Here is a 12836-nt window from a genome sequence, read left to right on the forward strand (position 1 = left end):
AGGACAGACCCTCCAACAGCCTTCTCCTTGGTCTTGGTGTTTCTTCTCATAGCACAAACTCCCATGCTCCTTTTAAGCCTTTGTTAAAATGTCATGTTCCCACAGATTATTTCTTTCACCAATAGATACATCCATCTCCCAGAATATTATGTATTTCAAAACTGACCTTTTGTTTATTCCCAATTGCATGGTTCTTTTCTCACTAGTCATTTACTGAATGAAAACTGAGTTCGTGGTTCTGACTTAGATAAGTCACATTTTTTAAAGACCACATTTCACGTAGAGCAGTGGCTCTTAGTTGGGGAAGGAAGGAGGAACAGATTGGTCACCATCATCCTTCTCTGGCCTGGGATATCGAACAAGGCTAAGATATCTGTGGCTATCATACAATGGGTTGCCTAGCATTCAACCTGCAGTACACAGACAAGAATTACCAAGTGCAAACAGCCCATATTAGGCTGAGGCACTTCTATTTGGCACCTCCCTTCAGGCCAACTCTGGAGGAGGTGACAATGATGGTTCTTGGTGCACAGGTTTCCAGCATGTCTCAGAAAGTCTCTTCTGGCATGTCGGCTACAGATTACGTCAAATCTCCCTGTTAAAAGCTCTTACAGATTTCTGTAACTTTTCGCTGCATTCATCAAATCACAAGTTTCAAAGTTATAATTAGCAATTTATGTAGATGAATGCATCCTATTTGCTATCTTGACAGGAACATAAGCTCTATGAAGACAGAAACTATTAACAGCCTCCTTCACTTGAGGCATTTTGCTTATACAAGATACTTAATATACAGTTTTGGAAGAAATCCGACCCATTGTGCTTACAAACACATTTACTTATTTAAAAAAATCTACCTTAACTTTAGCTGGTATATAAACATTCTAGCTGAGAGTTTAGGGCTATTGTTTGCTCATTTCTTTGGTTTTGTACTGTTTAGCATTTATCCAATAGTCTTTGGACCCCCTCCCCTAATGTGGCTATCCTACTCACTGGTTCACATAAAAAAAATACTCAGCACGCCCAGTGTTTCACGATGGGTGGTGCAGCAGACATGAAAGTAAACATGTAAGATGTAAATGTGTGAGGAATGAAAGGAGCCAAGCAGAAGTGACTGGAGGAGAGACGAGCAGGGAGCTTGGGTTCACTGGTGAAGGGCAAGGGCAAGGATGACCTTTCTGAGGAAATCCTATTTTAGTTGAGTCATGACATTCTAAGAAATAGGTGTTGGCCCAGAGTGGAGAGGAGGAAAAACATTTTTATGAAGAAATAAATTTGTTCAATAATTCTGAGCCAGGAGCAGGTTTATACCAACTGTCCCGGGAACCTTTGGAAACCATATAAGGAAAGAGTGAATATTTGCTCTTGCAATTCCAGTTGAGAAAGAAGTACTGGGGGTGGGGTGGGCTAGGGGTGGGGGTGGGGGCAAGCATGGCCATTTTCTTGACAGAAGTAAACAAACAAATAAACAAATATTAAAGCTATTGTGCTTGCTTTAAGAACAGTTGAGTAGGGAGCAGTATGAGGTTGAACTCAGTTTCATTAAACCCTGTGTATGAACAATAAAAAGGGAGGCAGGGAGGACAAACTCATTGGGTTCACAGAAGGAACAGTGAAGGGATCCTGGAAGTGAGTTCTTTTAGCCTCTCTGGAACTCCCAACTTTCTCTCCCCCCTAAAAGGCTTTAATCTTTTCCTATCCCACGATCTCCAGGCCCCTGTGTCCAATTCCATTCACCCTCCCATCATCCTTCCATAAGCACTACAAGGCTGGGAGCTGGACTTATGATTCTATAGGGTCATCCATAGGGCCTTACTACTCTTTAGTGGAGAAAAGTGTCCAGCAATTTAAGGGGAAAAATCTGAGTGAAATTTTCCATGGAAACCTAGTATCCAAAATGGTTTTGGTCTGTTATGACTGGTTTTGGCACACTATGGGTAAACATGTTTGTGTTGTGCTAACATCATTTCCTTGGGAAAATACATTACAACTTCTGGGCAGCCCACTCTAAACATGGCTAGCCAGGGTGGGAGTGTTCTTTTGCACTTGCCCCAAAATGATTCTTTGTATTTCAGGGATATTTACACAGGGATAAGAACACAGGGATAGAGTTGTCCTCCTTAGCCTTAACTATCAACATGACAGCCTAGAGCCATCTGAGAGTAGAGGTTAAGTTAAGGAATTGCCTAGACCAGATCAGTCTGTGGGTGTGTATGTATAGGAGACTGTTAACTGACATAGGAGAGCTAACTCACTATTGGTGGGACCATCCCTAGGAAGGTGGTCAGGACTGTGTAAGAAAGCTTATAATAAAAGCGAGACTGCAAGCCAGCTAGCCTCCATGGTCCCTGATGTACCTCTGACTGTGAAATCAATTCCCTAGTGTCTTTGTTAGGGTTTCTATTGCTGTGAAGAGACACCATAACCACAGCAACTCTTATAAAGAGAAACATTTAATTGGGATGGCTTACATTTTCAGAGTTTTAGTCCATCATCATCATGGTGCAACATGGTGGCCTGCAGGCAGACATGATGCTGGAGAGGTAGCTGAGACTCACAGGCAAAAGGAAGTGGTCTGAGACACTGGACATGGCTTGAGTGTATATGAGAGCTCTCAAAGTCCAGCTCCACAGTGACACACTTCCTCCAACAAGGCCACATCTACTCCAGCAAAGCCCCATTTCCTAATAGTGCCACTTCTTATGAGCTTATGGGGGGGGATTACATTCAAACTACCACAGTTGGTAAAATGTAATGCAGTGTGGGATAACAAGCAGACCTGCCTTCAAGGTCCTGCCTTGACTTTCCTCAGTGACGGTCTGTGATCTGGAGTTCTAACCTGAAATAACACCTCTGACCCCCAAGTTGCTTTTGGTCAGTGTTTTGTTATATTTATTTATTTATTTATTTATTTATTTATTTATTTATTTATTTTGGTTTTTCAAGACAGGGTTTCTCTGTAGCTTTGGAGCCTGTCTTGGAATTCTCTCTGTAAACCAGGCTGGCCTCAAACTCTCAGAGATCCACCTGCCTCTGCCTCCCAAGTGCTAGGATTAAAGGTGTGTGCCACCAATGCCTGGCTTGGTCAGTGTTTTTAATCACAGAAACAGAAATGAAACCAGCATAGCAGTTCTTTGATTGTCTTACTCCTCCCCTCTCTTCTCCCCTCCTCCGGCACACAGGATGGAATCAACGGTCTCATGTATCCTAGTACTCCACTACTGAGCTATTTTGCAGCTCTCTCTGGCTATCTTCAAGGTAGCTGCTATTCTTGGGCAACAGTGTCACAGGATCATAGGATGCTGGGATGGAAGACAGTGAATATAAAGGACATCAAAGCTCAATGACAGGTATCACACTAAACAGATGCCACGTTATCACCGCTGTCCTGATGACCGTTGTCATTCAAACCATTCTGTTTAGGACAGCATGCTGTTTTCATTTAGCCACTATTTCCTTTGGGACTTGCCCACAGCTATGATCTACACAGGTTCCTGAAATATTAAAGGTACACTTTGTAGCCTGGGTTGAGTCACTTGCCCCTGTCTGCCTACTTTTCCTTTTCTAAAGCCTAAGAAAGAACTCAACACAGGCATTCTTCTTCTAAAGCAGTGTTTCTTATCCTTCCTAATGCTGTGACCCTTTAAGACAGTTCCTCACTTTGTGACCCACAACCATAAGAAACTGTAATTTTACTAGTGTTATAAACTGTAATGTAAACCTATGTCTTTTGATTGGCAGCCCCTGTAAAAGGGTCATTCGACTCCCATAGGGTTGCAACCCAGAGGAATGGATCACCAAAGAAGTTCAATAAAGAATTATCACTAATATCCCTGTAAGATAAACACTGTCTGTGTTCATCACTTTGAAAAGACTTCTGGTAGGACTAGGAAAGCCTCTACCTGGGGGATGTAAGCCAGTCAAAGGTTGTCCAGAACTTCTACTGGCATGCAGGCAGCCTGAACACTCTTTGGCTAGGGTCTTGAGGATTATGGTGAGGAACTGCCCTGTTATCCATTTGGCCAGTGAGGATCGATGTCCTTTTTTGGTGGATCTGTGTTTCCTCTTGTAATGGTTTCTTCTGCTCTTGCTTTTGCCCATTATGTCAATTCACGGACGCTTGCTGAAGTGATAGGCTTTCCCTCACCATCTGTTTTGTTGAGTACCTCACTAGGCTGGTTACAGGTCAGTGCTGGATGCTTCAGGTCCTTCCCAAGGCTTTCCCATCTCTAACTCATGGATACTTGTATTGATAAATCTTTCCACCAGCCACCCAAGCCCCGTCGCCATGTGGTTGCCCAACATAATGCACAGAGATCAATATTAGGTACAGTGCGGCTGGCCAATGACCAGGATTTCTTATCTGCTATCTCTGTCTTAAGTATCAACCATAATTATTAATCTATATATTTTATAAAGACTTATCTGATCGAGGACACTGGCAGCATGCGTCCTCTCATGTCAGGCTCACATGGCGGCTCCAGAGAAGAGATGGGGAGGAAGACATCGATTTCCTGTTTATCCCTGCTTATATTCTGAGTCTGCCTGCTATGTCACTTCCTGCCTGGCTCACACGACTTCTCTTTAATACATTTCCCAGAATCCTCCCTGACTCCTAGTCCCACCTAACTTGCTTCCCTATTGGACAATAGTACTTTATTTATCAGCCAATAAGACAAACATATACACAGAAGGACCTCCCCCATCAGATACTGGTACCCTAGTCCAGAGCTTTAGAATAAGAGTTTACTTGGAAGAATTGAAGCAGGGGTCATGGAGGAATGTTTGCTCCTCCTGGCTTGCTCAGCTTGCTTTCTTCTACACCCCAGGACCACCTGCCCAGGGATAGCATCACCCATAATGGGCAGAGTACACTATACCAATCAGAAACTAAGAAAACACACTGCAGGTTTGTTTACAGGCAATTTTTAGGGAGGCATTTTCTCAATTGAGAGTCCCTATTCCCAAATAACTCTTAAGTTGTGTCAAGGTGACAATAAAGTAGCCAGGACAGGAAGCAAGAATTCACTGAAAAAAAAAACACTCAGACCGTGCACAAAGCCAGAACTTGAGATACTGACTGTCATATTTGAAAATGTCCTAAAGACACTCCAAATTCAATCATTTTTACAGAATGCTGGTAGTGGGGCTGTAGAGATGGCTCAGCAGTTAATAATACTTGTTGCATTTGCAGAGGACCAGAGTTCCATTCCTGGCACTCATGCTGGGTGACTCACAACTACTTGTAACTTCAGCTCTAAAGATCTTATGCCCTCTTCTGGCCTTCATGGGTACCCACACACATGCACACATAATACATAATTTAGAGATTAGTAAAAAAAAAAAAAACCCACCCGGCCTCAAACAGTGATAAGCAACTCCTAAGGGTGAGAAGAGATCCTTAGAATACAATGTAGGCTAAGGAAATGAATGCTCCCCAAATGGAACATGATCTTTGAATTTTCTTAGTAAGAACTCTCACAGATTACCTATCTTCTAACTTCTTTCCAACAGTCCTACAGTTGGTTTTCTTTCTTTCTTTCTCTTCCTTCCTTTCTTCTCTCTCCTTCTTTGTTTCTTCTTCTTCTCTTTTTATTTTTAGAGACAAGGTTTCTCTGTGTAGCTTTGTAGACCAGGCTGGCTTCGAACTCAGAGAGATCCACTTTCCTCTGCCTCCCAGGTGCTGGGATTAAAGACGTACATCAACACCTGACTTTTTCTTTATTTAAATTAGTTGCCCCAACTGTTTTTTATAGCTGTTCAGATTATATAATTAACTCATTTAATTTTCTATCTCTTGACTTTAAAGAAAGGTTTAAGGTTAATGTGTGTGTGTGTACATGAGTGCACCTGTGTGTGTGTGTGTGTGTGTGTGTGTGTGAGAGAGAGAGAGAGAGAGAGAGAGAGGGGGGGAAGGTGGAGAGAGGGGGGAGAGAGGGAGGGAGAGAGCACATGCATGAATACACATGCACCTGAGTGCCTGCAGAGCCAGAGGAGGCACCAGATACCCTGGAGATGGAGCTACAGGTGGTTGTGAGCCTCTGGATGCAGATGCTGGAACCAAAATTGTGTTTCCTAGAACGGTAAGTGCTCGTAACCACTGAGCCATCTCTCTAGCCTACTTTTTCTTTCTCAATAAATATATCTGCAGTAAATGATTTAGGCTCAGGGGTGTGGCTCAGGGGAAGAGTACTTGCCCAACATGCATGAGGTGCTGAGTTTGATTCCAGGAGTAACAACAAAAACAGCTTGGAAGCAGATTTGTTACAGCACATCCACATTACTTTAGTGTGAAGTAATTTTACGGTTACCTCTAAATTATAAGTAATGGGCATACTTAAGAAATACCACTAAATAAACTTTAAAAACTTAGAAGCTATCAATATCAAGTTCATTATGGTTAAAGAATAGAAACTGATACTTGGTGGCACAACATATGCTGAACTTTTGTGATCATCCTACCTAAAAAAAAATGTATCTTCCGCTAGGAGCAGGCAGAACTACTAAGATTTTTAAGAGGCTGGTGAGTTGTAACACATATATGAGTTGTAAAACCAATCTAGGGGTTCACAATCAGCATTAAAAATAAGATGGGGCTGGAAAGATGGGTTAGTCATTATGAGTGTGCATTATTCTTAAGAGGACTTGAATTCAGTTCCCAGCACCACATTGAGTGCACTCAACCATCTGCAACTTCAGCTCCAGGGGATGTAACACCCTCTTCTGGCTTCCATGAGCTCACACACATACACGTAACTAAGAATAAATAAATAAATTAACAAACAACAGAAAAATACTTAGGACATTTTGTTTCACAAATGAACATATCTATTTTCTTGGATTGCATATTAAATGCATTTTTATTATGTGTGGTAGCCATAAAGATTAAAAGTTACCCATTAAAGAAAAATGCTAATTATACACTGTAATCATTCAAAATAGTAGTTATTTTGTTTGAGTTACTGATATGGGTGTATTTCAATAAGGAAGAGCTTCAAGTGGGGAGGTGTAATTCCGGTATGTGTGTGAAAACAATAGAACTATCAAAGAAAATAGGTCAAATGCACGATTAAAAAGACATTTAAATAAACCACCCATTATGACTGACAGTTGGGCAATTTCTCTTTGTAAGCTAGTGTCTTTGATTTATATATTTTGAATTTATAATGTTAAGTACATACATGTGCTTAAAAAAAAAAAAAAACCCTATCAGTGTCACACAAATCCATCCACCTGAGTTGGATCCAGTTTGTTTCCGGGAACTCATGTACAAAGCTGGACGTGATGGCACTCACCTATAATCCCAACCCTCCTCACTCCTGCAGTAAAAACAAGAGTGGAGACAGGAGGATGGAACAGAAGGTCCCAAGCCAACCAGCCTGGAGCATCAGCCCCACAACAGAAACAAGACTGAAGACACTGCCTTAACAAGGTGCAAGGTGACAAGTAACCGCTGGACAATGTCTTCTGACCTCCACAAATGGGTGTGGTACACACCTGCCCACATTCTCTCACACACGCAAACACAAATGAAATAGTTTCAGAGAAAAGAAAAAAAATAAACAGGGAGATAGATGGTAGATTTATCTTGGAAGTTGAGGACAGGACAGTAGATATAGATGCAAAGGCAAGAAATTAAAACCACACTAAAAAACACCAATTCCCAATTCAAGAGGGTTTAGGACACTCAGTAGAGTTGACACTTCGACAAGCCAGGAAGCCTACATTTTGATTCATATTTTTTTTTAAAGTCTTTCTGAGAAAATGATGGAGATTATGAATTGACCTTTGAGTACATCTCTGACTACATTTCAGGTACAACTTTTGGTATATACAATTCTTATTTCCAGAGAAGTCTTCAATGTAACTTTGATACTAGTTACTTAAAATAATGCTTAAAAATTTCCAAATTACTTGGGCATTTTGTCATTTCACTGTAAAGCGGTAGGATAATATTTTTCCAGCCTTAAAAATTATTCCATCCCGGTCAAGCTATTTCTCTACCGACTTGTTAATTACGTTATTCAAGAGCCTAATGTGCCCTTCCTTGTTTTAGATCTACTGTGCTTACAATACTGACAATTCTCTTTTGGAAGACATTGTTTCAGGCTGAATTTCTCTTCCTTCTAATTATTTTTTTTTCAACCTTTGTAAGCATACTTTCTACCCCCAGTTTTTTGAGGAGCATCTTTTGTTTCAGGAATTCCCTGTTCCCCTGTGCCTGTCTTTAAGTCACTGAATTCTCCTGGTTTTTCACAGGTAGCTCTGGTGCCTGCTGCATGCGCCGCTTTCTCTGACACTTTTGCTTAAAACTTAAAACATGATACACTCCACTGTCAAAGTCTGTTAAGAATACAACTAAAGAGTTTTCTGAAATGCTGTTCTCTCTCACACTTCAGCTTATTTTAGGGGCTGGCAACGCCTCTGGATCTTTACCATAAATCCTTTTAATCCATCCTCAGACCCAGGGAGCTTTCAATATTTGCTCATCTTTAAAGCAGGAAGTCTTAAGAGGCGCAAAGTGAGGGAAGGAAATCTCTATCAATCATGTTACTATTTCACTCACAGCAGGCAGGGACGAAAGGTAAGGTTTTTAATCCAATGACCCACGTATGAACCACTAAAAGAAGACTCATCATTCCAGGACTCTTACACTACTTACTACTCACCTACACACAACTAGTGTGGTATCTGCTGAGGTGGATGCTAGACCCTGTCTCTCTGATGTCCACATCAAAAGCAAAAACCAAAGCCCTCCCAAGCCACAACTCAGGTGATGACGGTAACAGAGAGAAGACAGGAGACTCTAACTTCCTGACTGCTTATTTCTCCTAGGTCCAGGCTCTGTCCCCTGGTGAGTGGGGGCCACGTGGGAGGGTTCCAGCCTTCCACTCATTTCCCAGACTGCACTCTCCAGGAAGCCATATAAAAGCCTTCAATGTTTCAATGTTGTTCTTCAACCCAGTCCTTTGTGGGTAGCACCTAGCAGGAATTCCCCACCACTCTGCATCAGAGTGGCATCATTCTTCCCTCCTTTTGAGTGCTTCACCAGCCACTTAAGTGCTAAGACTGGCATGGAAGGGAAGAGGCCGAGTTCCTGAGTGCTTACTTTGGATTTCCAAAAGCAGTATTTTAGGATGATTAATCTGCATTTGCTGTACACATGCAATTTAAGAGGAGTGGTAGGGACTTCTGAAGCCAGTGGTCTGCTGGGAAGTCTGTGGTTAGCATGCTGGGTGCTAAGAGTGCCAGTTCTGGCTCAGCTACCTGTGTATCCTCCTCCACTTGTAGTTCATACTATAGCAAGAAAGCTTTACAGCTACTAATTAGAATGACCACTTTTAGGAATACATTGAGTACTCCCTATACAGGATGGATATGCAACAAACTCAGCCATGTTCCTTCACCCCATATAATAAAAGACTGAAAGATGGACAGATAATGGTTAATCTATAGCACAACACTGGATATACCCACAACAAGGAGGTTTGGACCACTACAACTCCTGAGTACTTTCCCTAGAATCTTTTCATTGCAATGACTCACATAAGAAACAGCTGTAATACACAAGCATGTGTCTGAATGGGTATTTATTTTCATGCTCTTCTGACATTTATCCCAGAGCAGGTTTCATAAGACTGCCAACCTCCGAAAACACTCCAGTCATTTGCATATACTTGGCTTGACCTGGCTGCTTAGCTCTTGATACTTTCCTTCTCCTAATCCCAAAGTCTTTAACAAACACCATTGTCCTAGGTGCTGGCACAAGACACCAGTTAGTTACCTTTCAAAATTCCCACTAAGGTTGCTCGTGGTGACACACACCTTTAATCCCAGCACACGGGAGGCAGAAGCAGGAGGATCTCTGTTAGTTTGAGGCCAGCCTGGTCTCCAGAGTGAGTTCCAGGACAGCCAGGACCACACAGAGAAACCCTGTCTCAAAAACACAAACAAACAAAACACCCAAAATTTCCACTAAGGTTGCTTAAATACTGTAGTTCGCTCTTTGTCGTCCTTCTCCTCTCCTCTCTTTTCCTGTCCTTCCCCACCCTCTCTCCTCTAGGATCCCAGGGCCACATACCTGCTCTACCACTGAACCAACCCTTCTCCCTCAATTCCCTTACTTTCTTAGGAGAATTTTCCCAAGTTACAACCACTTTGATCTGGTTCATTCAAACCCATCTTGAGCCTATCAGTTTGCCTGTCAATCTTAAACCTCCTTGGGTTTCTTTTCTCATGTTTCCTGGGACATACATGTGATCCTGGCTCTGAAAAGACACATTACAAGGAACAAACAGTTCAGATGCATTTAATTGTCAACCCTTTTAATTCACTTATTTTGTAGAAAATATGCCACAAAGGAGGAGGTGAGATGGACACTAAATTATGAAATGTCTCAAGCCTTAGAGGAAAATTAAGAAAGGTGATCGGTCCTATGTAAATAGTTAAAATAAGCAAGGGGAAGGGAAAGAAGGAAGAAACATCTACTCTCTTCAAAGAACTGACAAATTATTCTTAAGTAGAGTGGGAGTATATGAATTTGTGAATGATAACAAGAGCTGCTGGACCAAGAGGGGACCAAAAAAAAAACAAATGGCTGTGAAGTGAGACTAAACACAAATGCACTCACGAAGAAACTTTCAACTGTATCAACAGAAAACAAGCTATTTTGGCGAATTATTCAGGAGGGGCAGCAGGTTTTGTTTCACAGATGGGAAAAACACTTGAATATTATCATAATGAAATAGGACCCCAATGTTTTGATTTTCAACTCCCTTTGCACCCAAATCCAAACGACATTCCATCTTTTATGCTCTATTGTTCTCCAGACTCAACCTCTAGGATGTGGAAACTTTGATGATGCTCTTGGAAATTGCTTCTGCCTGTCTGATGCCAACCTCTGTGCTAGGAGAAGCTTGAAGTTCAACCCAAAAGCACAGGGCTTGGCATAGTGAAATGCTCATTACAACTTCTCATTAGCTGTGTCTCTTGGGGCAACAGTGGCATTCTTGAGTGTGACTCAGTCCCACCAGTCAGAAAGGAAGGCTCTTGGTTAATCTGAGTGAGCCAGAATGAAGGCTATAACAAGATGGGAACAAATGAAGCAACACATCTTTCAGGAACACAGTAAAAAATACATGAAGTTTTCTGGACTGTCATCTCAACTGTCAACCATATCAACAAATAAGCCTTAGTTAGCATGTATTGTGTAGCAATACTGTATTTGTGTTCAACATTTCTGAATTCATTTCTCTTCATGATCCCTCTAGCCAGGTACTATTGTCATTATTCCTATTTTAAGGTAGGAAACTGAATTACAGAGCTGTGAGGAAGTTGTTAGGTTGACCAGGAACAAGAATCTCTCTAGAAGAGCAAGGTGGCCTGAATGATGCTCAAGATTCTGATTCCAGGAGCCATGAAAATTTCTGTGGATTAAAAGACTGTACTGCTTGTTTAGAAAAACAAACAACAAACAAAAAAGATTTCATGGATCCAAATAAAATATAAAGTTTAGCTTACAATACTGCATCGGTCACAGCGTCACAGTCTGGTGTACTCTTCAAATGCAGAGTGACCTAAGCCTACCTATGGGAACCATGGTAACAGTGACCAAAGCTGGTGGGTATCTCGGGACTGTCCGTGCTGACCCTATAACTCTTTTTGCTAAGTCTAAAATTAATGTAATTTATTGAGTCAGTTCAGGAAAGCAAAACCACAAACAAATAAACAACAACAACAAAAACCTACACTTTTTTTTTAAGTGAGAAGAGAGGTAAGCTCATAAAAACTCTTGTTGTGAAAGCCTGATGACCTGAGTTCAGTTCTTGGAACCCACGGTGGCAGGACAGCACTGGCTCCCCAAAGTTATTCTCTGGCCGCCACGTGTGTGCCACAGTATATGTGGGTCCATTCTCTCTCTCCTCTCCCCAGCTACCCCCACAATAATGATGATGATGATAATGATAGAAAATATCTATGGGGCCTCCACAACACTGGGTATCCCACACGTGAGAGAATATTAAGGCCCCCATTAGTGCTAACTTAGCCCCACAGGCTTATGCTAGTTTTAAAGGCAAATTGGAAACTATTTGCTGGAACAACGCCTCACAGCATGCCTTCTGATACTTGGATTATATTTCTTAAATTCTGAAGAAATCTTTGCTTCCCCCCTTCTGTGCATTTTTGATGCTGAGCTGTTTCCGGTTTTCCCACACTCCTGCCTGTCACAAAGAAGAAACCACAAAAATTCAGCAAAGCAGAATTTGCCCAAAGAGCTGCAATTCCATCTCGGGAGTCTGCAGGACTTCCCTGCCAGCAGCAAGTTCAGGGCAGAAAGCAAGCTGTGCCTTCAAATTTCCAACCCTGCCACCCAAGTCCAGCTCTTCACCAGCACCACCCAGACCCCAAGGCCCCTGCTGTAGAGTCCACAAGGAAGATATCAGCAGATTCAACACTTGCTTTCAAATGGTTAGCTGTGAGCTTCTCAGAGCTGCAGAGTGCCTTAAACACTCATCAGAGGATGATTCCAGCTCACTTGGTTCCTGCTTATCCACTTACCTATGAAGTAGGTGATTATTGCCCCATTATTACAAATGAGGAAACCAAGGCCAAGAGATTAAGTAATGTGTAATGGGGTGGGGGTTCGGTAGGCTGCACTCTTCAGGATTTGACTCCACTTTCTGGGGTTCAGGACAGGAGGGCCCCACAGCAGCTTCTCTGCTGTCTTTCCACCAGCATTCACCTGTAGCCTTTCCCAGTGCCCTTCACCCATGCTCTAGGGAGCACGAGGTCACTGCAGTGCTGAATCTCCTGCCCTTCAGTGCTTAGTAGGTACC

At 42.1% G+C, this 12836-nt stretch overlaps 1 protein-coding gene across 20 annotated transcripts in view; it reads right to left on the reverse strand.

The window, feature by feature from the left end:
• Positions 1 to 12836, reverse strand: part of Ttll5 (tubulin tyrosine ligase like 5) — a 237788-nt gene that overhangs the window by 31848 nt on the left and 193104 nt on the right. The gene's annotated exons all lie outside the window — the stretch shown is intronic.

Source organism: Cricetulus griseus, chromosome 5 (assembly GCF_003668045.3).
Source record: "Cricetulus griseus strain 17A/GY chromosome 5, alternate assembly CriGri-PICRH-1.0, whole genome shotgun sequence".
Lineage (NCBI taxonomy): Eukaryota > Metazoa > Chordata > Mammalia > Rodentia > Cricetidae > Cricetulus > Cricetulus griseus.